Source organism: Temnothorax longispinosus, chromosome 12, assembly GCF_030848805.1.
Source record: "Temnothorax longispinosus isolate EJ_2023e chromosome 12, Tlon_JGU_v1, whole genome shotgun sequence".
NCBI classification, from domain to species: domain Eukaryota; kingdom Metazoa; phylum Arthropoda; class Insecta; order Hymenoptera; family Formicidae; genus Temnothorax; species Temnothorax longispinosus.
Genome location: NC_092369.1, coordinates 10,527,269 through 10,553,451, shown reverse-complemented (window position 1 = coordinate 10,553,451; position 26,183 = coordinate 10,527,269). Strand labels below are relative to the sequence as shown.

The 26,183-nt window shown below is 44.5% G+C and overlaps 1 protein-coding gene across 2 annotated transcripts in view; it reads left to right on the top strand.

Moving 5' to 3' along the window:
• The window catches only part of LOC139822997 (zinc finger protein rotund), a 162,806-nt gene that overhangs the window by 125,209 nt on the left and 11,414 nt on the right, over positions 1-26,183 (top strand). The window lies entirely within an intron of this gene.

Sequence of the window (26,183 nt, the reverse complement as noted above, 5' to 3'; positions counted from 1 at the left end):
ACCCGTGATCCGAACGCGGGCTGACCGACCCCCGGTTTCGTCGACGAAACGCCGTTTCCGAAACGGAAAAAACGGGCGCCCCCTTTAATAAGAGTGACGCGCGGTGACCGATCGCCGTCATTAAGCTCGATCGATCGCGGCGACTTGATAATCTCACATCGACATCCCGCGGTATATAAACGCGATATCTCGTTATTATTCGGTGCCAGGCGGAGATTTTCGCACGCAATTTCGAGCGTGTCCGAGGACCTCGGATTGATCCGCGCGCGCGCGGGCGGTGATTTCCTCGCGACATGTGTCGCAATGAGAGGCGGAGAAACGGGAGAGCGAGAGGGATGGAGGACGGAGACCGCCGAGCGAGCCTCTGTCGTTTTAAGCGTTACAACGATATATCACGTCTGATCGTATTGGCAATTTCTCACGCACGAGCGCTGCACTTGGCGAAAGAGAAAAAAACAGACGGTAGGAAAAAACAAGTACAATACCACGGAGCTGGACTAGACTCAACGTGTCCATCTCTCTCTCTCTCTCTCTCTTTCTCGTTTGTATCTTGTAGATCGTTGTTATTATTATTATCGTTATTGCAAGCGACCGCGGGGACGTGGGACCCGTGCCGAGGTTGCACGGTTTCCGCGACACGTTCAGGATCGGCGGCCGGGGACAATCCGCGCGCCGATCCGATCGGTTACAGTTCCCCCGAAGACGCAAAACGGCCGCGATCCACGCTCCGCTGGTTTTCGGTATATTGGAAGTGAGGCCAGGCAACGGAATGGTCTGCGCGCCGTGCCGTTTCGCGCCACGCTTGGTCGCTCCTAATCATAATGAAACGTGCCAAGGCGCCTACTTACGCGGACACCTTAAAAGCGATTTCTATCTGCGCGCAGTCCTGTCGGCACCGCCCGTGTTTCGCCTTCTTTTCCACGTTTCTTTTCTTTTTTTCGGATCCTTTCTTGCCGCTTGCGGCTCATCCCGCGACAAGATATCACACCGTGATACCTCGGAACAAGTGATTTTAGGAGTTTAAGTCGCTCAAAGCGATGGAACGGCGGGCAATCTTCTAGTTCTATCTTTGACTACGCTTCGAGATTTTTGCTCGCTTTTCTAATAATGCACACCAGGTGCACGAATTGCAAAAATGTTGGCAGTTATTTCCGCGCAGTTCATTGATAATCAAATAGTAAGAATTGATAAGAATGACAATTTATATATATGCCTAACGACAATTATAGGAAAGATTATTTAATACATTATTATTTAATATTTTTTAAACATTTTTCTGAATAAATATTTAAATATCTTTTTTGAGGAACTCCAACTATTCTGTTTGAAATTTCTCTCAATTAAAATTTGATAAAGTTTCTATATAATGTTTTAAAAAATGAAAGTGATCACGGATATTTATGGACCTGTCAGAAATTACACAAGAGCGGCTAAGTGTTTTCGAGAAATTGCATGCTAAAAATTCGTATACGCGGTTAGATTCTACAAGGTACAATATTCTCTATGTTTGTACAGAAAGGAATTAAAGATATTACGCAACGATAAGTCTGAATAATGAGTCTCTTCGCGCGCTGTGCACTTTGATCGAAGGACGCACGGCGTCCTCAAAGAGCGAGAGGTGTCCTAGCGCGAAAATGCTTCAGAAACGCAGACATATGGCAGCCGTGAGCCGAAGCGTACGGTTTCTTTCCGCTTGACTCGCATGCGCAGGGGCCCGCTTCCGAAAAATTGGCCTTTTTTTAACCTATTTTTCTCCCTCTGCCCTTCGGAGTTTGGTCCCCCTCCTCCTGTTTGTGCCCTACATGCGTCATCCATTCGCGCGAATAACCAGATAATTATCATCGCGGGTCGGGAAAGTCCGTCGTTTTCTGTCACGGTTTGCTTTGTTGTGGCAAAAGTTGCGCAAAAGCCTTCGCTTAAATTGAGATTTCACGGTTGCGCTGCGATCAGTTCTACGGCAATTCCATGAACATTTCACAACGTTGCGCACGCAAACTGGGTTATCCATTTAATTGAAAAGGCGCTTTAATCTCTTGCTTTAACAAAGCAATCGCGAAGTCCTTGTGTTCGAATGTCTAATGATGTCTTAATTAATTTATTTATTAGTCGCGATATCGTCTCGCATCGAGTACTTGTATGTAGCAACAATTTTGCGAAAGAGATGCCACAGCGTAAATATAATTGTATTTTTAGAACAAATTTTCTTTCCTGAAAGATGGGAATATCGAAGAAACATTTGAATTTTTCCGATTTATTGGAACAAGAAGCTAACTATATTTTTAATCAACAGATTAAAAGAACACAACTAATCAACTTTCTATACTGTCATCTGAAACATACTTATTATTTGTACATAATTGCATTACGATTTTGTTGTTTGTGTGAAACGAATTGACGACTGCTAAGGGAAAAGAAAACCAAAACCAAAATCAGTTGTGATTGATCCGCCACTTTTAAATATCCGCCGACAAACAGGGTGGCTTATGTATAGCCCGCACCCTCTGTTCCCGACATATTCCCATTTTCGTCTCCCCTTATTAGAATCCGCCGCTCCACTCCACGTTCTTTTTTTAGAGCCATTCGTGTCAATACATCCGACTGTTCGTAAGTGTCGGCACGCGGGAAAAAAAAGTAGAAGTTAACGCGGCAGAGGGTGGAAAAAGAGGCTTGAGAAGTACAGTTTGGTCTCGAAAAAAAGGGGCAGGTGACATCAACAACGGGTGGTTAAAATGTGTCGCAAAAAAGTCGGTCAACCGCAGACAGATCGGCTCAGCACCGAGAGAGATAGAGATAGACCGGGGCGGGAGGGAGGTGGAGGAAGGCGAAAAAAATGAGAATTCGGGGATGAAAGGAAAAAAAAAACTAATTGAGTCATTGCAACGCCTCGCAAAGCAAAAAAACGATCGCGCGACACATTTCTTTTTCTCGATGGTGCTTATAAAGCTAAGCTTTTTTGATCTTCAAAATCAAGATATTTTTAATCAAGATCTTTAATCAAGATCAAAAGCTTGTATCAAGGAAGGTGAATCGGATTTTAAATTCAAAAGTCGTTGACACCGTGGCACAACTCGCCGACAATTTACTCGTCGTCGAAAGGCAGATCAGTCTTAACGTCTGATCAGCAGCATCGTTTCTCAGAGAGCTGGCAAAATCTTTAATCCGATTCATTTCCCCATCCTATTTGCCGCCGCTCGCAAACGTGGGAGCGGTGTCTTCTGTTCCTAGTCGAAGGTTTGCCGATTCGGGGATTCGAGTATCGGGAGCGCATGTGTCGTGACCTGGTAGTCCGAGAGATACGAAATAATAGCTGTCTCTTTTCCGCCGACAAAGGGAAGGTAGGTGAGATTTGGAGCTGCGTTTATGGAGACGTAACACGGTGCGTTTGACAAATTTCGACTATCTCATCGAGCAGAGGCGGTTCCCGCGTGTTCCGTTACAACGCGAAAAGATTATCCCCGAACCGAGTTTACGGAACGAGCGGAAGAGAGATTATATGGCGAGGAACGCGCAGGAGTCTCTCTGTAAGGAAAACGATGCGTCATCTTGTACCCGGGTGGATTTTTCGGGCCGAGGGTAAGGAGCGTTTCGAGCAACAGAAGGCAACCACGTATGACGATGCGTTTTTCCTCGACGCGAACGATCCATTCTCCGGATGGGAGCGAACGAGAGTCGACTGTTTAAATCGAGTGAGAAAATTCGAGTAATTACGGACCGACGCTGAAGAATACGGACGCGAAAGCTGCGCCCAAGGACGCGCCGTTTCTCGAATAACAAGCGGGGAAACTCGGGAAAAGTTTCGGACAAGAGAGTTTATGCAAATTTTTAAGTTGTACTTAAAAATTTATGTGGAAAAACTTTTATCTTTTCGTTAAAAGCGGGGAGCTCCCAGTCGTGATGTCAATCCGCAGCAATCGTTGCGGCAATTATATAATATTGTTATGATATTATATATCTGTACCTTAAGGATGTTCAGGCATTACGACTGAAATAATGAAAACTCTTTGAATCTAAATAGGTTCTGTAGATTTCATCATAAAAAAAATTCTGTCAAAGTTTGAGGCTGTTTAGGAAACTTGTAATTGAGAAAGTTAAATATTAAGATTACACGTAGTGTGTCTTATAGAAAATGGGGGAAAAATTATTATATCTTAGTGAAAAATGATGAAAAAAATACGAAATTTTGCAAGCAGAACGAGTAAGACGACATAATTATCCATACCAATTTTTAACTTTATTAAGAGTCTCGGTTTTTTGTCGTTTCCATAAAAATGTTTTGTTTCCATTTTCATTATTAGTAAAAATTTTTGATGCCATTATCTCGACTCGCTTACATACCCTCAATTTACGAGGAGACTATGAGTGGCACGCACACTATCGAATGCCATGCAATGTTGCCAAATTTAAAAAGTGATTTAACTTTTGAAACTGATGGTACATAAGCAACCTAACTTTTAGGTTGGCAGGGAAAATATACCTGTACTGTGCCTGCACTGCCTGAACATTCTTAAAGGTAAAGAATCGTATCTCTATTATTATGAATTTAGAGAGAACAAGGTGTAAAGTTTTAAATAGGGAAATGGTATTTTTTTAGATATAAAATAAAAGTGGCAAATTTATTTAATGAGGTTTTAATATAGTAATTTACAAATAAGTATTCATAGTAATTTAACTTTCAATACTTTTTCTAAATATTGTATCTTAGGAACTAGTAATAATAAACATAAGACTCTTTACCACTATACAATTCTCCTGGTATATTGGAAAATGTATTAACTCCAGTTTGACCAAAACTGGACATACGATTCTTACTTCTAAGATACAGATATCAACATCGTATTGTCATGATCTAACAAGAAGCTTTCGTTTATATTTGTAAGTCATTTTAGAAGAACGTAGAAAAATTGCACCTTATTTAATGTCACGTTTAGCGCGACGGCAAACGTTTCTGGACCAATGTCTCAGAAATGAAAAGACGTGAAGGATATTAATTGAGACTTTGTAAATCTATTAGAAAAAACTAGAAAATGCAGGACAAACGTAGAGGCGAGAGGGTAACTTTGTAAGAACATACAACTCTCTTTCTTGGCGTATTCCGAAAAAAAAGGGAACGTCGCGTGAGTTCACGGGCGGATGGAAACGGGCGAGATAAAATCGCATTATAGATGCACGCGCGTGCGCGCGCGTACAATGGCGCGCGTGCGACTCTCGTGATTAATTAATTATCGCTATAATTATTGCCGGTGTCAACCGGCGGATGCGCATCCATTACGTGTTGCACGCGCGCGCGCGCGCGCGAGCGCACGCGAGAAAGTTCGGCTAGACGAGGTAAAGTTCACATTCCATAAGCGATCGATCACGCGGGGAACAGGTTTCGGAAACCTCGCGAGTTGTCCGGCCCGGTCGAAAAACCGACAAAAAGCGTATTCTCTTCTCCAGACAAATCGATTAACATCGCGTCATACCTAACGACCGCTGCGCGACGCCCGTTTCTTTTTTTTTCCCTTCCACTCCCTTGCGCGAAATTTATGCGCCGCTACTTGCAGACGCGAACGCAAATATGCGATTAAACGCGAACGAGAGAGATTATTTTCTCCGCCTTTCTTACGCGCGACAACGTCGAAACTTTTCGTCGAGCTTTATATCTCCGGTTGATACGACGATACGCTTCTTCGGCGGTTTATAAATCGCCCCCGTTCGAATTCGATCGAGCGGTACTGCGCGCAGGACAGCGAGGCAGAGAGGATGTCTCAGGGTGAAATAGGGTGGAAGGGTGCAGATATCGTTGCTTAAAGGGATGCTATAGTGGCAGCAATTACCGACATTTTTTTGAACGCGCAAAACTTTGAATTGGCTTTACGGAATTGAAAAAAAAACTTTTTTTACAGAATTAAAGTACGCACAAAAACGGAGGGTGCTGCAGTCAATTTTACATCAAAAACGACAAAAAAATTGAAAATTTCGGCACATAGAGCTGTCACTGACGACAATATTTGCTCGATACAAAAATATTGCAGTTTATATATACAAAATGAGATTGCAGCACCCTTAGGGGGAAAACATTTAAGAACAATATCGTGCAATTAGAACTAAGATAAAAGTGTAGAAAAAAAGTTATATGTATCCAACTTTTATATATGCAGGTTGATATGATGAGTAGTATTGCGTGTAGCGAGAGCAGCAATCGAACAAGGACAGATGTCATTTCGTTAGACAAAGACAGATATAGGGAAAACAGAATTAGAAATTAATAGAGGTATAATGTTCGACCCAAAATTAGAAATGTTGACATTATCGACATCGAGGAAGTTCGGCCGTCACTCCAGCATCCCCTTACTGTCGCTTCAACCATCGAATGTGTATCCCGATTTATAGCGAGCGGTATATATACTTACGACGAGAAGAGGTATCGGCGCAATTTTAGAGCTATACTTGTTTCTCTCGTTCCCCCTTGTTACTTGGACTATTAGACGAAGTCAAGTAAGTTTTTTCGCTGTCCGGCTGCGAACTACCTGTCTCTCTCTCTCTCTCTCTCTCTCTCTCTCTCTCTCTCTCTCTCTCTCTTCTCCCAATCCCCGGGAGCATCTATCGAAAGGCGGCGATTTATTTACGAGGAAAAACGTTGAAATCGTACATTTGTATGAAAAATGTAATATACCGTCGGACGGGGTTTCTTGAAAAGAAAACGATCGTTTCCGCGAGCGGAGGAAGCGATATACCCAGCGGAGACGGGTAAACAACGGATAATGACGGGTGGGTATCGAGCGATCGCTATTATTCTGATTTATGAATGCCCGTGGACGGTTCGCGAACTCCTTACTGATTTCACGATAATTACACGTGCTCTTTGACATTCCGCGATCTCGATCAATCGGCCGATCGACCGACCGACCGACCGACCTACCGATGCGACGCTCCAGAAACGTTTACGACGAGACGGTCGTCAGCGCGCGATGACTTGTTTTTTTTTGTTCGATGCAGAAAAAAAACGATTACTGACGATCCTCATCGAGCTCTATCCGAGGATAGAGTAACGGAGTAACCTCGCACCCGTAAAATAGACACCGGTCTAGAAGCGTGTGAGAGAAGCAGAGGAGGAGCTGAAGAAGGAAGGACGGGGGGATGCAGGGAGGATGGAGACACGAGGAGCGAACGACGAGGATGGAGTGATCTCGCGGTGGTTCGAAAGAGCGGCGAGAAATAGAGGGACGAGGAGAGGAAAGGAGCGAGATAGAGGGAGAGAGAGAATGCGCGTGAACCAGAGAGACGGTGGTACGGAGGACGCGCGATGTACCCGCTTAATTATCCCTCCGTGCCTCTCTCACGTATGCGCCTAGCCTCCACGCTCGCCTCTCGGTCGCTCCACCATCGTCGTCGTCGTCGTCGTCATCGTCGTCGTCGTCGCCTCCGTCCGTCGTCGTCGTCGTAGGGAGAGAAGCGGCGGCCTCTCTCGCGAGGATGGTGGGGAGATCGGCTGTACGCGCGACGGCCACAGGAGCGAGCGAGACGGCGCGCCCCGTCGTAGCGCGCTCGGCTTAGCCGGCGGCTTGGTGAGAGAGAAGCCGCTGGTGGGGATACTGCACGCTCCGGCCGTTCCGAGGGCCGCGACGGCGGCGCAAAACATTCAGTCGGCAAAAAGTAGCCAAGGGGTGAGCATCACCCTGAGGTAGTAACCCAACGGAGCACACGCACGGCCGGAGCGAAGAGAACGGAGTAATATCGCAGTAGCGCGCAAGCCGCGAGTCGCCGGCGCTCCGATTTTCTGTCTCACCTGACAGGTTGTTTGGTGTTACTGCGCGACACGTCCGGAAGAACAAACGGAGGACGACATCGTCTTGGCATCTACGATTCCTGACTTGTTTCTATTTATTTATTTTTTTTTTCCTCGTTAATCGGTGCGTAACGACCGACGACGAGTGGTGAATTCCGTTCGCGAGTGCGCGGTTCTCGTTCTCAGCGTGTCGTCTCTCCAACCCTCTCTTTCTCCCTCTCTTTCTCTCTCTTTAAATACATTTTCTCGATCGCCGCTCTGCGTTCGACGTCGCGCGTGCCACCCGGCGAGGTGTGCGCGCGATCGAGGGAGATGAGCGGGACCGCCGCCGTCGCGGATCGGACAGGAGATCGATGAATCGGCCGTTCTCGCGCCGATCGCTGGGATCGCGTCGGAAGAGGCCCGTCGAAGCGAGAGACGCGATCGCGACGTCTCGTACCGGTCGTTCCGCCGAAAGATCGGCACCATGAGCCGCGTGATCGCGCGAAGCCGCGACGTCGTGCAAGGTCGTCGCAGCAGCTGAGACTTTCAAAGTGCGGGACACGTCAAGGTCAGCCCCGCGCGTTCCCCCGCGCGTGTCCTGCGCCGCCGGACGACCACGGCGACGGCAACGACGACAGCCACAACAACGACGACGACGACGACGACGACGAGGTGGTGGCGGAGGAGGTGGTGGATCGCGAGGATCACGACGAGGAGGCCGAAGACGCGGGATCGGAGACCCCCCGTGGTAGCGGTGCCGCGGGAGAGCAGCCGCGGCCGAGGGACCGGCCACGATCGGCATGGAGGTGCGCGCGATGGAGTACCGTCCCGTGTTGCCCGCGGGGGTGATGCCCACCGGACTCCACCAGGACTATCACGCCGCTATCCCGGACCTCAGTCCGCCGAGGAGCCAGGGCTCCTCCACCGGCGGCGCTTCCTCGATCGGCGACTACGCGCCGCGTATGTACACGCCGCCCACGCCGCCCACGCCGCACGAGGACGAGAAGGTAAAGGACGCGCGAGACAGAGATATCGAGCGTATTCTCCCGATTGATCTCGGATCCGCCGCGAGACCCGTCGCGATTTCATTCGATTCGCGCCGCGACCGCGATCCGAGAGATCCTGGCCGGAAAGAAGTGGCGCGAAAAGGTTGAGACACTTAAAAAAAAAAGGGGTTGATTGCTCGTGACCGAGCAGAGTTCTGTACAATAATAATCCCTTCGGACCGTTTATTTCCCTTTTTTTTTTCAAAGAATTCGAGGAGATTGATGCAAATGTAATTTCCTCAACTTGGAGATTAATTCTCTCGTGTTTCTTAAAAGAGCGGGTCAAACCGCTGTTGCGCGCGCCGAAGTCCTCGATTTATCTACGGCCACTTGTCCCTTTATTCAGCATTGAGAACTGAAGCTGTCACGCGCGGAATTACGAGCGAGATTACTTTATGCTTGCGCGAGCGAGCGCTCGGTATGATTAAGATTGCGCGAAAATAAGCGAAAGGAAATATCTTTGGGAGGAAAGTGGAGTACACGGGCTCGCATATGTTTTGTCGGATTCACGTTTACTCACTTATCTCTTTACTTTCCATGTTGTGGCGATCGTTCACGTAGTAGTAAACCCTCAGCGGCACGATACTCGAATCTAAATAAAATAACAACGTATAAATATTACTGCAAATTCCATACAATACTGACAATTAGTTATTTATTATATCACACGAAACGATCGTTTCGTCAATCAACATTCTTGTAATTGCGTTAAAATAGGTCTCAGGCTATAAATACGCGTTAATGGTACTAATATATTGGTGCTAAATCTGATGGAAAATTGATAAAAAGTTTGACATATAAAAACATAAATGTGAGGAGAGCTTGCGTAACTTTTTTCAAATACCTTTAACTAATTACAGAACGACATTATGAAGAACTGTTTCACGTTTTGGAGCTTATCTAAATAACTTAAGTTGTATCATAAATATATTGTACAACTCTTTGACCTTTTGGTAATAATTAACACACAATTCACATTAGTATTTAAAACGGCTAAGAATGCAATTTTGAGAGATTCCTCGATAAGCTGCTCCAACTTGAGAACAAAGCACGCCGGAGCAAGGCCAATTAAATGAAATCATACAGCATATGCAAAATCGTAGATTTTCAAGTTATGCGCAAAATTATGAATGTAAATGAAGGAACATAAGAGCGATGACGTCTGAGTCACATCGCGGGGTACCATTTGCGCGCTGATGACTGTGAAAAATGAAACGACGGTGAGAGGATGGATGTTTCGTCAATTCCTCGCGACAATAAGCGCGAAACAGGCCCATAAAGCGCCCGAATGAAATCAGCGTCAACCACGAATTCAACGTGACGCACGTTATTCGATCTCGCGTTTCGGAAACTCGCAAATTTTATCGGATCACGAGATTTCTGAAGAGGGCGCAGACGAGTAATTCACACGCTTACGAAGAAAGGTTTATTTCATTCAAATAAACTGAACAAGAAAATCCAAATTAGATTAACAAAATGTATTAGTTTTTCTAATAATAATTGCGTTAAAAACTTCTAACCGCACTGCGTTCTTTTAATTAGTACTTATATGAATATTTTAATTGTATTTACAATTGTAATCTATCTGGATGTTTTCTCAATACGTGAAAAATTACGAATTAACGATATTTGAAACGAAATAGTTCGAACAAAGTGCTATTCAAAGCTAATCATGATTGTGGCTAAAATGGCATCCGTAAAAGAATCATGACTTGAATCATGACTTTGATTCTGAAGATTTACCTTAAAGTGATTATTTCTCTTGTTTCTTTCTTTTATTTCTTGAGCTATACAATACAAGAAGTACTAAATGAAAACCTTACGAAATAAATGTCGCCCGAGACATATATGTACCTATAATAAACAAGACATTTGGGACAAGGATACAACAAGAATCATAAATTTGGAAAAACTTATTGAACCTGGCAACCTCTCTTCACGGTTTAATTTTCATTTCTTGACATTCTTAACATTCATACTAAAATATGAATGGGGAATTGCTATACGAATGGTTGCAATACATCGAATACATCGAAATACTGTGGAATATAACCACGGTCGATTAACATTGCCGTCGCATATGATTTGACTAAGTGATTCGCATAAATATTCATGGCATAGGCCGAAATGATTTTATAGGCTATAAATTTTTAACAAGCAGGAGAAAATATTTCATCGATATCTACAAGATGCTTTATTTTGCATTCGCTGCTACTCGGTTCTTTCAATTAAAACTCACGGAGATTGTTCTAAGCGCAATAGGTTACGCGAAAACATATACGTCCGTCAAAATGAAGCAACGCCAAAAGCTTCCTATCCTCCAAATCGTCTGACCTGACCGCGTAACGTAACTGCATTGCATAACTGCACGCGGACAATTATTATTTACGCTCAATAAAAAGAAACTGTCACGATAAAAGGTCGCCTTGAAGCGGGCTTAGTCCTCGAGAGCCCATAAAAAGTCAATCCACTCTTAACTGCTTTCCTGCAGTAAGTTTCGTAGCACCCCGTCGCGTCGCGCGAACGTTGTCTCTCGTGAGAGGATTACGGGGATCGAATTAGACATCTTTGCTCCTAAAATGCGCGCGGGCGGCCGCGCCAAGGAACATCGCAGGCCCTAGAGAAAAAGAGAGAGAGAGAGAGAGAGAGATCAGATTATCACGCTCCAAGTCATGAATAAATGTAAATCGGTGTAATACGATATCTCTGTTAGTTCTTCGGAATTTTTGCTGGCGGACTCGCGAGACAAGGAGTTCATTGCGTAGGGAAATAAAACCGACCGCACAGGGACGATACACCGCCTTGCGAATTTTCTCATCTAATACTATTAATTGCCACGAAAATAAATAAAAAAGCCATCACGCATGCGGGTCATTCAAAATTGCGGAAGAACGGTGGTAATGTAATGTAAAATTAAATTTCTAAACAAATAATTTATCATATTTCCTTGGAATTAAATTCGCTGAGAAATCGTAGATTTTCTTAACGGTTTCGCTGAGAACGAGTCCATCTCGAGTTGAGAATCGAAGAATCCATCCGCGGACGAAAGGCGGTGTCAGGATGTGAAATACAAGGCGGGGTATACGCTCTATATGAAAGGAAATAAATGAAATAAAACGCGAATGTGTAAGTCGTAAGAAAATCAACATTGATCGATTCCGATCGGTTCTCCTTGTTGCGCCTTACGTAGGAACGCGGGGCATGTTCCAGATATCCGTAGGAAGCAACGAGGAGGATTTCTGTGAGGCAGCCGCCTGTCTTAAGAATGCTTTCACAGTGCGCAATTTTCCAGAACCGTACGACAATAACGCTGTCACAATAAGGGCTTCTGCGAGGCGCGCGGCCCGCTGGAAAACGAAAAAGATAATCTGCTCGGGGTACAGAAATAAACGATACGATCGACTCCCCGTGTATCGAGGCATCTTCTTTCTTCCTTCTCTCTCTCTCTCTCTCTCTCTTTCTTTCTTCCCGTCTCTTTTTCTCACTTTCCTCCTTGCTCCTCATCTTTCACCCGATGGTGGGGGCGAATCTTGAATGGCCGGTGAGGAAGGAGCGTAGGTACCGTGGATTGAAAAGGGATGGCAGGGAAGCGGGAAGTGGGAATTGGAGGGAGGGATAGGGGAGCGCAGGAGAGCTCTATACTTTTCTTCGCATTCGACGAGTAATTCCATTTGTGCGTCACTGAGATTCTGAAACTTGACCTGTTAAAAAGTCTTTTACCAGCGGGCTCTTGTTCGTCGAGCTGCAAACGCCGTCTTGTGAGAAAGCGAGGATCCTCGGGCTCCCTGATACTCGTCGATTCGGAAAATTGTGTCGAAATATTATGGCAGATTCGATCGCCGTGTAAGGTAAAAGTACCAATACCCGGACACTTAAGAGTTAGGTAAATGTACCAATATCTGGACACGTATCTATATGTCTGGACACCTTTAAAAAATATATAAATTTATGGAAATAAACGTTTGGATACTATAGCTAGTTTCAAACTACGAGACAAAATATTTTTATCTTTGATTTTAATTCGCGTTATACTTATAAGTAATAAAGGTGTCTAGATATATAGGTACATGTCCGGGTATTGGTACTTTTACCTTAACACCGCTGGATTTAAGAGCGCGGCGTTACGCGTTTGTTTAAAAAGCAGCTTTCGAGAGCGCGTCGGGAGAAACTGTTACTTTCAGCTCGAGTGGTACCTCCTTCGCGTACTCGTGCGAAATAGCTAATGTAGACGATATTTTGTTATTAAACGGAAACGCGGCCTACGCTTTTTTACAAGCTTTCAGCTAAAGTTGCGTTAAAAAGGGAGGAAGAGGCCGCGAAAAGGAATATCGTTAATTCACTTCGGTACTGCGTTTTAATAACTCTTTCGTCACCGGGGGTAGTCTCGTTTCGTTTGTACGTCAACGAGATCGCGTAACTCGATGCACTGGAAAAAGTCCTTTTGTTCCGAATGCACGTCGTCCGCTTCGTAGAAAATTGCAGAGAAACTCGGGAGAAACGGAGAACGAAGCGCAATGCAGTGCTTTGCACAATGGGGAAAAATAACGAAACCGGCGCAAATCGACAGCAGAATTAATTCCGGTAACGAGCGTCTAGGGAGAGGGATTTTTTGGGGAGTTTTATGCAAATTACTTCGCGATCGTTTTCTCATGTTCGAAAACTTGTATAGTTAGAACTGAAAATTGTTTATATCACACGAATAAAACTCGGGGGGGGGGGGATATATATATTCGCTTCTTTCTCATGATGATAATCGACCAATTTTTCATTCTATTTAGTATCATTTGAATATTATTTTCTATGATATTAATCTCTATTTAGTATTATGTAAGAGGGATGTAACGTATGGTTTTACACTAATAATTAAATTACAATAGTTTTATGGGGTATTCAGAGTAAGATATATTATAGAAAACTAATAAAAAATATATATGTATATCAGAGAGAAGAGCGAAATAAAACGATTAGTGACCATTTGACACAACCAATCAAGTTGCGCCGTTCGGAGCAACGACTGCCTTTGTTCTTCTCGTTCAAATTGTGTTTACGAAATCACTGTGTCATGCCCGGACGCTTTTTTGGACTTCGTATTGTTATATGTACGACAAGTGCTTTGTTTATTTCTTTGATCATAATCGAAACATATTTCTAACATTTATCTCATCGCAATATATCTACGCTATTCTTTGAATATTACTTGGATATTAATATATCTATTTAGTATTACGTCAGTTAATTAGATTATTTAATTATCTTCGACTCTAACGAAATATCTTCACTGAATTGCGTAATACAAATTACAAATTGTGTCATGTATCGCGCGATGCGTTTGTTTCTTGTTCCGAAGCGACATGTTTTGATAACTTTGAGTAGATTCGACCAGAAAGCGGATCTCACTTTTGCCCGTCGCGGTCTTAAATAGAAAATGAAGATTTGTGGCATATATTAAGCGCGAGACCCTTTTCTTCTCTGAGAGGACACAGGATACCATATTTCTCCTACGGAAGTTATAAAAAAGCGTCGTGTTCGACTGAAGTTGAGATAGTAGAACTCACACGCGTTTCTATTTCTAGTACTTACGAAAAAAAAAACGTAACAGACGGAGAAAGAGAGTGAAAAAGAAGGGAGGGGGGGGGGCATAATTTCTTCTTTTATCTTCCGACCGTGATGAAAAGAAATGTTTATGATAATGAAAATTACATTAGAAGTTTCTTTTTCTCATTCCGCCACGGTACGCAGCTACTTAGAACCTGCAACGAAATGCTCGTCGTTTGGAAAACCCGTTTAGATTTAGTTCCCAGACTTACATTGGTTTTCGGCGAATCATCCATCTCTGGATATTATAAGGAGTGATACACAGAAAACGCGCTGAATGTGCTAAATTAAACTTTGGCATACATTCGATCCACAGATTACACTTTGGTATTAATGTAAACTATATTTACATTCTCTTTTGTAACGCGGACGACTTCGTTGTATATTTTATAGTACACTATTAGAAAAATGGAGTATGCAACTTATGAAACAGTTTAATGTCGTATTAAGATTAGATAAATATGAGTCCCGCGCGCATGTATGTTTCGCGTGCTGCTGAAGCTTATTGCTACGAGCAAACTGCGTAACATTAATTAGAATGAAGTCCGGACGAAAATCATGCGCGAATAAACTTGTGATACATCTGGCCAAATATTCCGTTTACGGAGGTATTCGTGCTTCACTTCTACGTACATAAACATGAAACTTATGCCATGTATACACATGATAACCAGGCACACGCACGCACGTACACATACATTGTATTTACAGGATTTGTGCGTGTGCATAATTACACTGTATTTACTTATCTAATTGCAACCTGACCGACGAATAGATACATGGCATTTCCTATAATTTGGATTTAATTTCATTCGACGTAACATTTTAGTGATAATAAATTTAATACACGGTATGTTTTTAATTACGAGTAATAAAAACAGAACTACCGATAATAATTATACAACATACAAATTCGAAATGATGTGACACGCATAAAATTCGAAAAAACTCGATTGTCTTCGAATATTGCGTCACGATACGAAGAGGATTTTCTCGCTCAACAATCCACGATAATTTCCCGCCGTCGCTAACTCGCATGGCGTCTATCGTCGGCGGAGAATACGGTTGGTCAGAGACACCCCGTATACACGTATATACGCACAAAGGGTGGGACCGGTGGCGTAAAAGAACCCGGGCGCTCCGAAACACGAGGCTAGCCTTCTGCCGCGCCGCTTCAGCTTTCATTAAGGAATCGTTAGCGCCGTCGCTCTCGTCGGCATCCTCCTCCTCCTCCTCCTCGCCTCCGTGGGTCCGCTCCTCCTGCCTCGCCTCTCGCCTCCATCTTTTTTCCCCCCTTTTTCTCCTCCTCTCCTCCTCTTCCGAACGAATATCGGCGCTCCGCTTTTTCGTTTTATCTTCGTGCTGTTCGCCGTCGTTTCTCGCTCCTTTCCCCTTTTATAATTTTTCCCTGTCCCTATCCGTCGCTTTTTCTCGTTTCGAATGGAAAATCGAACGGTGCTCCGGCCGCGTTGGGAATTTTCGTGCATTAAGATGTCGAAGAGAAGGGAGGCAATTCGAAATTTTTATTATTCACTTTACTTCCTGTACAGTTTCTGGCCACATTAAGAGACTCTAACTTTAATCCCCGTGTTCCGAGGTATCTTATTTTTTCGTCTCCGTCTCGTTTCCGATGGTGATTTTAATTATCGAAGCGAAACACCGCACCGGCGCAATGTTGATTTCCAAAACCAACCTCTTCTCGAACAAGGCTGCATGCGTTCGTATGCACCTTTTTACGAGGGGCGCAGATGGCCGCCGCAGATCTCGCCTTTTTAGGGTGTGCGTGCACGCGTATGCGCCAGCTATTGCTAATAGGAAAAAAAAATCCTTCCCTAGGAGCCGCATTCCGGTTCCGCAGTTATCATAGCCAAGGGATATATACCATCTCCCGATTTTACGCCGCAAACCCCTCTATCTCTGATGACACGCGTACTACGAGAGGGTGGATCCCGCGCTATGGGTGAAGTATAGGGTGAAATATTTATCGAAAAAAAAAACCCGTACCCTCTACAGCGAGACAATATTCTCTATTTGTCTGCAGTTTATTTGCAATATACGTGTATATATTTATATTAACATGTTACACGTGATCTCCGAGTCGTTTTATTTTTTATTAATCAATTCGCGACGCGACTGTACTGTTGCGCGGAGAATGGAAAAAACACAGATAAAGCAGACTGATAAAGTTCTCTGAAATTATATCGCCTCGAAAAGGGGCAGGATCGCTGTGAAGCTTATAATCAGCGAGGGAAATGCGCTTCTTTCGTATTTCAATCACTGCTCGGCGAACGCGAACTCGGGAGAGAGGCCGTTCGTTTACGACGGGCAATTGTTGCGGGCGAACGCGTTTCTCCGCGCTTGCGAGAGCTAGAGCGCGGAAACATCGAAGCGGGAAAAATGATCTCGCGACTCTCCTTTTGCTCGTGCTTCTTCCGCGCGTTCCATTCATCGCGTATCAATTTTCCCTGCTTTTTCCTTACCACTTCATTCCATCGCCGTGGCCACCGCTCGTTCCCGCTCACGCGCGGATGCCTTTGGGCAGTTTTTATTTCGCCGTGCTGCTGACGAGTCTCTGGCTCTCGTTCTAGCCCGAAGACCGCGCGCGAGCACACCTCACGTCCATAAACAACGACGTTACATTCCGTCTAGATTCTAGAATCACTTCGCTCGACGCATTCTCTCTCTCTCTCTCTCTCTTTTTGTTTGTCCTTCCTGTGCGTAATTGCTTACGACTTGCAATACTTTTCGCATTTGCGTACCGCTAGCCATTTCGTCACTCAGGCACGCGCGAACGGTGTTTTACCGACGGTATTACATTTACGCATTCCCCCCGGCGTGATAAATGTTATCACGATCGAAAGTGACCCGCGCAGAATGCAGAAATTTCGTCGGGAAAAAAAGATGTATTTTCATTCAAGTGTTCTGCACAGCGTTCAATGAAACGCGCAGAATTTACGACGATAAAATCTACTCGCGCCCGGCTTGCTGTTTAATAAAATATTATCTCGCGCAAAGAGAAGCGCTTTGTGCTTTATAAAATGTTTTATTTTATAGAACGCCGTATATCCGAGCGCGAAACACCGTGCAGTTCTAGGGATAAGGCAACGTCCTCTCCACACATTGATCTCTCTCCTCTCCTCTTACTAATTACTCTTTCTCCCGTGGCGCGCGAGCGCTACCGGCTCGGTTTTTGTTCGCGTCTCGAGGCTAAAGCGATTCTGAAACCGTTCCTAGTAAACCACGGTCTCTACGTTAATGAATGGCAGGAATGGAGAGAATGAACCGCCGCCGCGCCCGCGTCTGTTTCGAATTGCTTCCAACAGAAATTGGATCGTGCGCGTTATTCTTTCATAGGCGTGGGCATTGATTCCGCCGAATTTGGAGTTACTGCTGTAACGTGCGATTGCCACAACCATCCTAATAAGCAAACATCGTTAATATACGTGAAAAAGTTTATGTAAAAAGACAACCCGCTTGTATAACGCGTATTAAAAGAGATAGTAATATGACATTCGATTCTGTCTTCCTAGAACAATAAAATATGTTGACGAAAATTTGTTGCTATATTTCTTTCGATTAGTCAGGCAGTTCCGAATAATCAGGCCTAAAGGTCAATTAAAATTCCGTGTAGGATGAAACAGGAAATAAAGTTTCTGTTTTCGCCAATTACACCGGAATAATTCGTTTCTCGATGAATGATTAACCACCGCAGAAATCTGGATTGGCGGAAACGTCCCGGCAGAAACGTAATCGAATATTTTTACATGGTTTCCGGTCAGAGGTATCGCTCAATGAATTCCAATGTAACGTGTAATTAGTTGCAAAACACTAATTATCGGCCGGCGATGGATCGCATAAGCCACCAAAGGTCGATCGGCACTGATTACACAACTATTTTGCCGAATTGTGAACTCGGAACTCTAATGTGATGTCCGATTATGAGGCTGCTCGCGTATAAATGACTAGTTTAGTACGACCAGTTTAGAGTTTGTGCTCGGTGATCTCAACAAGCGCGCGGCCGCGCTTGGGTTTAATGAATGGCGGGGCTTCGCGGCCAATCAACTACCAGCTTAAACCCGGTCCATAATTACTGTATATTGTTTCAAACACGATCGTGCGTTTTAAATCCCTCGCGTCGGGCCAGCGCCATTTATCATTATCTCTCGGCATTTGCAATAAAATGCTAAAAACTGCGTGTTGAAAGTGCGACGCCAATAAGTAACAAAAAGGGAGATCGGTCGTTATAAAAAAAATTCGTCCACAATTAAAATTATCGTGTCGAATAAGAGAAACTTTTACGTTTGTTACCTGACTGTGAATTTAAAAAAGGACAAAATTTTAACAAACGCGAACACGCCAGTCAGCACGAAATCCCGCATTTTAAGCTTAATCTATGTAAAACCGACGTTAGTGGGTTAAATCTTTTTTTTGCGCAACGCTGCCCAATTGCGTAATACGACGTGGTGGAAACGGCGACATCGAGCGTGAAGAGCATAATACGGCGCACGGAAGTCGCCGGACGGCGTGAAGAGGAATCCGCAGGCAATTGTTCTTGTTTTTCGTTAGGGTGGTCCAGAGGTTAGCCAATTAGACAAGGGATTGTATAATTGGGTAGATAAAGAATCGGGCGGATATTCTCCCAGGCACCTGCCAGCTGCCGTGTCGTAGACGAGGACGAGGCGAGTCCCCGAGAGAGAGAGAGAGAAGAGGTCGGAAACCGGTCGCCGCCGTTTCGATCGTTGCGCCTCCGTCGCGCGCGCGTTCCTCCCGAACGCCGTAAAAATTATCCTCTCCGTCATTATCATCCGAATATTTGGACACTTCGTTTCCTCTGTGTCTACCGTCGAATTATATTTATCGATGCTTTTCTCAGAAAAGCGGTTTGTCGCGAATCGAATCGATCAAGGTGGCGCGAGGATTCTGTCTCTCTCATGGCCAATTTCGCGAAGCTTTATCAATTTCGTCATTGCTGCCTTGGCTGGCAACATCCTCGACCTTCTATCAACTTGTTCGACTATTATTGTAATCATTTTTTTTTTTTGCTTCACCGATTAGCGAATGCTAACCGCGGAACTTTGTTCTTATCTGTATCGTCATCGCAACTTTATGAAAACTTTAATGATCAACATATATAATTCGTGTAATACGAACGTAAACCTTTAGTTGCGCGCTCTCCCCTAATTGTGTTTGGATCCCCTCTTCGGGATACGGTATTATCAAGCGACGATAACCTCAGGAAGTAACTCCCGACGAATGTTACAGTTACAGCCAACTTTATCGCGGCTAAATAATAACGAAGTTGTGCGGGCAGCCGTGTGTCACGTGTCGCGATATGTATACCGCGGCAGCACATCGTGGATATTCGCCGCGGCGGAAACTTGTCTGACCGTCACGCTCTTTCGCGTGTACAATCGCCGCGTGTCATTAGACAAAACGCCGTGTGGCTCGAGAATGTCGGCTAGTGCCGGGCGAAACGATAGCGGGAATCGATGGCTTGAAAACCTGTCGACCGAGACGTGGCGCGTTGCGCAAATCGCACTTCTGGACCGAACCGGCCAGGAATCCACCGAGTCAGAGTTTCCGTTTATTAGAATATATAAATACTTCTTCGAAACAATATATATATATATATATATATATATATATATATCGCCGCCTTTCCCGAGCCGCGCGAACGCGCGTGGCTCGCTGGACGAACTTGCTACTTGGATAAAGGTCACTGCTCACCGAGAGCGACCTTATCACTCTGGCATTAGACGATTTGAACCGTGCGAGCGCGGTGTCGCCCGATAACCATAATCGTGCCGCTGTCAGACGCTGGATTGTCTTACATGACGCGTGTACGCCGAGATTTGCAACTGATTTAAATCTTTTAACGAGGCTACAATTCGCCAGCTGCGATTCTTACAAATTTATTATAATTTTATGCACGAGTTCAAGGATTTTTCAGCATCTTCGCTGAAGATCAAGAGACAGATGAGAGAGGGGGAGATAGAGAGAAAGAAAAACAGACAGAAGGAATCAGTCATGCGGGTCGATGAATATTTTTTAAATGTGTCTCCGAGATTCTGAGGGATCTACTTTTACTCTTCTAATTTACAGATAACCTCGAATCGTCAGGAATTCTGATTATTTAGGCATAAGGTGTCAATAGACTCTACTTATCGACCGGATAAATCTTCGAACGTGACTCTAGTTGCCGCTAGTATATCGATACTTTCACTTTCTTTTTTTAAATCGTTAGTTCCTTAATTCCGCTCAGTTTCGGTCGTTGGTTCCGAATCGCTTCGTACATATACCTCAACGGTATCGGCAGTTACGTAACCGCGGCTTCTGTCCCGTCTCTTCGATGAATCTGAAGATCTTTAGACACCGTTTCGCGAGTGCTTTTCGCGAAATTATTTCCGCTTCGCCTCGGCAGCGTGCTGGAGAGCATTCCGAAACGTTTCGAAATTATCTCGCGTATATATGCGCGCGTCGGTCGCCGGGCAATTATCCGGAGTATCGCGGCTGAGCGGAGCTTATAGTTTATCGCGGGTTGCCGGGTTGATTTTGACCCGGCGCGGCGCGTCAACCCGGCTACGAAAATTCCTATCAACAGGTTGTCACCGACTTCTCCGGACCGCGCTGCTGCAGCAGCAGCTCCGCGGGCGAGCGGAGAACCGGAGCACGACGACGCTGTGTTACGCTGTTACACGTGCGTTGCGCTGTTCATTAACTCGTGGATTTCCAGCACGGTATTTACGCAGATACCTTTCCCGGAAAAATTCCCGGCCTCTGTGTCCTAACCGTTTCTCGTAAAATCGGCTCACGTCGAAATACACGTGAATAAAGCGTCATCGTACATTCCGTATACGCTTCATCGATCGCGAAGCGGCAATTATTACTATTAAGTAAATTAGTGCGGTTATAAAAACGGCTTATTAATAGGTATGATTTGCAGTTAACTTTATCTAATATCTAATGCGATAGTATTAAAAACGATAATTAAAGTTCATATGAATATTATATATGAATTGATACACGATTTATTAAAAAATCCGAGAAATTCTAATTTTAGCGTTCGCTCTGTAACAATACTGCTTCAGCAATAAATTTTATTATAAATATTATATAATGTGCTGCACGATATAAGAGACTTGCGACGCAATCGAAATTCGCCAGGCACGAGCAAATGTGTCCGAAGTTAAGATAAGTCGATTAAAGTGAAGTTGACAAGAGCTTCAGCTTCCAATTATTGGATGTTTTCGCGATTTTTTAATAAGTTCCGTTGTTTCATTATATACGAAAGTATATTGAAGTCTTGAATGACTTTTACATCCCCACTTAATCACCATGGCGTTTTTACGTGATTAATAAGCCGCTTTCAAAGCTTGAAGCTTTTGTTTGCAAAAAAAGATCGCTACACGTCTTTATCGCCTTAATGAATTGGCTTTACGAGCTAAATGCAAGAGAGCGAAATGTCGATAATCGTAACGAACTCAATCGCATTTAGAAAGCCTTTTATTTCGATAAAATTAATTATCTCGGCAGTTTTATTTTGACTTCGGCTTATCGGGTATTTTATAAATTCCGGCATGCTCTGTGAGTAACGTTACTAGGGAAAGCTGTGAAAGACACATACATGTGTCTTTATCTTACGAGCACGATGACGCAAATCAATTTCAACGCGCATGATATCGCGCGTATAAATCCATAAATTACATTATTTGAAATTTAGAAGTTCTCTAAAAGATCGTACGGTACTGAAACATCTCGTCCCTCGTGAAAGAAGTCGCGCATATTCAATAAATATATTCAATCACGTGTGCATATATATTATATTCAATTTATATTGTATTTTGAAACGAATTTCGGAATTATGCATTAACATGTTATTTAACATATTCATTGTGTTTGGGTCATCGAAATGTTAAATGAATTTTTAACCACACGTGAGAACTCGACAGGATCACGAATGTTGGAGTTTCCAGATACCTTGGACTTGGAAATTTAAAAGATTTTTTTTTTCTAAACTTGGCACATCTCGTTAGTCCGCTCGGATACTTCTCTCGATGTCCTCGAAACGAACTTATTAAAAATAGAGGAGAAGGATAAAAATTGCAGAGAGATATATCCGCAATAAGTAGGAGATTGCCAATTGCTCAATTAAATTGTACTTTTATCGGACGCCGACCTTGACTGTCGGCTTTGCCTTCCTCTCCTCGTCGTCGTCGTCCGACGATCATTAAGGTCGAAATATTTAAATTGAATTTACGAGATCTGGCCCCGAGGCTACTTCGTAGACTACTTCGCGGAGGTTCAAGAACCAGACGAGGAGGAAACGGAACGGCAAATATACATAGACTAGATGCGAAGGACCGTCATCCATCACGGAGTATAACGCTACGGAGTTCTATGGGCCGCGTGTCGAATGACGAAATTCTCTCGTATACGCATACGATCGCATACCGTCCTGAACTCTCGGATACGGCGAGATGAATACATGTCGATTGTGCCGTTGGCCACGAATGCGATGCGAATACGTGATAATTAATCGTCGATTTCATCGGGAGAAACGCGAAACTTACGACTTACGTGTGCATCGCGGCTGAGATCTGAGATGACCTCATCAACCGATTTTTGTTTAAGAGAACCGTTTAAGAAGGCTCGTCGATTCCAATTCGAGAATTTAACACGGCGCGCGCGCGCTTCTAAAATCCCGCTGATGATCCCGCGGTGTATATACGACTTATACACCCGGCTGCGTCGGTCGGCGCGCCGTCGCGGCAAATGTACTTCGTCTCGGCTTCTTAAGTATTGCCTAAGTAAATCGACGTCGATTAATCAGAAATGACAGGAGGACTAGCCGGTTGCCCGGCGGGCATAGAGTTCCTCGCCGGTTTCGTAATTAGAGGCGCTAATTTCGCATACCTGCGCGCGCAGTGTCTGGCCGACGTAATTTCTGGATTTATCGCTATTATTTTTCTTGAAGGCGCATCTCTCGCGCGAGAGAGGAGAACGAGGGGGGCAGGGACGGAAGGCATGAGATTCCGGCTGTCCGATTTAATTCAGCAGGACTACTTCGGAGCCGTCGCGCACAGCGCGCGCTCGTTTCGCGCGTCGCGTCCCGCTCGCGTTACAGATTAATTCACGTTTAATCGTATAATCCGGAGATTCTTTCAACGGAATTTCCTTCAAATTCTGCTCGAATAAGTCGCGCTCGCATCTCCGCGGATCGGGCCAAACTGCCTTCTGTCAATTATAACCGCCAATTTTTATTTGGCGCCGCCGTTGATTTGCATCGAGAAATTCTTTAATTGAATCAAGTCCATTTTGAACGGCGAGAGATCTCTTCTCCAAGTTCTCGCAGAGAAGAATCCATATACGCGAATATTTAGTCTGCCAATCAGCGGCCTTTCCTCCGATTCTTTCAAACATTTCGCAATTAAATCAACGAATAGAAGAGATAAAATTTAATTTGCAGACCGCGAGAAGCTTATATAATCGCCCACTTTTAGGAGTTTCGTTAGTATTTTTATTAGGATTCATGGCGTACTTCGTCTCGTTTATTTTAAATAAATTTCGCAGAGCAGTTTGCAGAGCAATTATCTCAGGGTCTAACGTCTATCAATTAGAAGCATTGATTTGTCGATCCATTGATACGAACTGGCGTGATTTGTATTCCACAACATGGATGATTTATTCCGCGACAGGAGAAACCTTGACTAAAGCTAATCCCTCATTCTAACACATGTATAATGATGCGTGGCGAAGATCGCGCGCACGAAGCCAGAATTTACTTATAAGTTTGTCGACCTTATATTGTTTCCAAGTTTGCGCGAATACTGCATATTCAACAGACGGAGAAGGATGAAATTATCGCTTTGATGTCCCGATCTGAAGAACGGCTCTATTTGATTTTATTTCCTTCATTATTCCTTATTTTAACAACAATTAAGAATTAATTATCATATAAAAATATCGTAAATAGAATCATGAAATCTTTGCACAGTGGTTTTGCAAAGAGGGAACACCACAAATAATCTATTTTAAATATAAGCAGACACTATAATTGCGATTTAATAATTTATATGTCGATAATATAAATAGTGCTTCTCCTCTCGCCTCCTCTAATTGTTCTCGCGCCCCTCAGACTCGCCGTTTGCTTGCCGCGCTAAAGGAGCAAAAAGGAAAAAAGAAAAGAAGAGAATGACGCGCAACACAGACTATCGCGTTACGTGGACTATGCACGAACTTGACACCGGCAAGGACGTGTTTCGAAAGGAGGAAATAAAAAAAATAGCAGCTCCAACCCGTTAAAGGACGCGCCAAGTCAGCCGTTGAAGCCTCGAGCGAGACCGTCGATCGATTACCGAATAAATCACGATCCACGACAACCGTAAAGCGATCGTTAACCGACTTGCCGTTAGCGTGCTTGGATTATCGCTCTCTTCCTGCTTCTGTTAAATAGCGCGCGAAGATGTAAAAATTATAAAAATCCATGCGAGTCTATACGTGTCCTTTGTGTCTACTGCATTATGTGTTAAAAGGATTTAAAATGTTTTACAGCAACTTTGAAATTCAAGAAATCTGTAATTAAACATCTTTCAATGCAACTTAATTCACAATGGAAACGTGAATTGTTCGCTTCACCGTCCTTTATACAGACTAATCGAGAGAGAGAGGTTGCGTAAATCGTTCCGAAGTGAGTTATTGTTTACGCGAACCGTGAGATCTCGAAGTTTTCCAGCTGGAAATAACGAGCCCTCATCGAGAGCGGCGCGGCGGTAACGAGGAGTCGGTCATCCTTTCCGAGGGCTCGGGGGCCCCTTGGCCACGCGAAGGACCCCGGATCCCTCGCCCTAGATCCCCGGGCGTGGCGAATACACGAGCGACGGTTTCAGAAAGGGAACCCGCCGTTTTACGTAATAACCTCGGTCGAACGGAGGCGAACGAAGCCAGGAAACTGGCTTCTTCGCTCCGCCACGTCCGCGCCGTCGCTCGCTCGCGTGTTCAGGATCGTTTCTTCGACTCTCCGACACGTCATTCCGGTGCGATACCTTCTCGTCCGCCGCGGCGTCGGAAGCAGTCGGAAGACAATTCCACTGCCCTTTCCACGAAGCCGAAATAAACCCCGCGCACGATCGTTACCTCGGAGCATCACGGATCATCTCGTGACCGGCGTTATTATTCCGGTAATGATGCGCGCGCACGTCATTACGGATGAATGAGACGTTTTAGCGGCATTAGCGACCCACACCGTGGACGGGACGGAAATTTCGAAAGAAAGTAGGAACTTCTCGAGGTCGTAAATAGCGGCGAGGGTTGCACCACCGCGCGATTATCCCGGGCGGACGCGGGGACTCGTGTGTAACATCGACGAGTGCTGCTGCGTCACGTTTGAGCAATTAATCGCGCCTGTGATAAAATCGGAAAATATTGGAAAATATTATCGCTCTAATAAGATTGCAGCGCAATTAGAATTAAAGCGGATGTCCGATTACGAAATGGCGCGGCGTTAAAAAATTGTGAAAGTACGGTAATGGCGCGACAATCACAAGTCTCAACCGCGGATTGATATACGTCGAAATAAATATTCATTTGAATTGTATTACGAGATGCAGTGATAATGACGAACGTGTGCGACAAACGTCTTGCGCGACCGAGAAGGATAGTAAGGCTGTAGATGCTAATAATCGTCGATCGTCGGCTTGTCCTGTTCTACGCGCTGTCGCGGAGAGAGGTACGAAAAAGGAGAAAAAAAAAGAAGTCAGATGAGATCAGAGGAACTAGAAACTAGCATGCGAGGA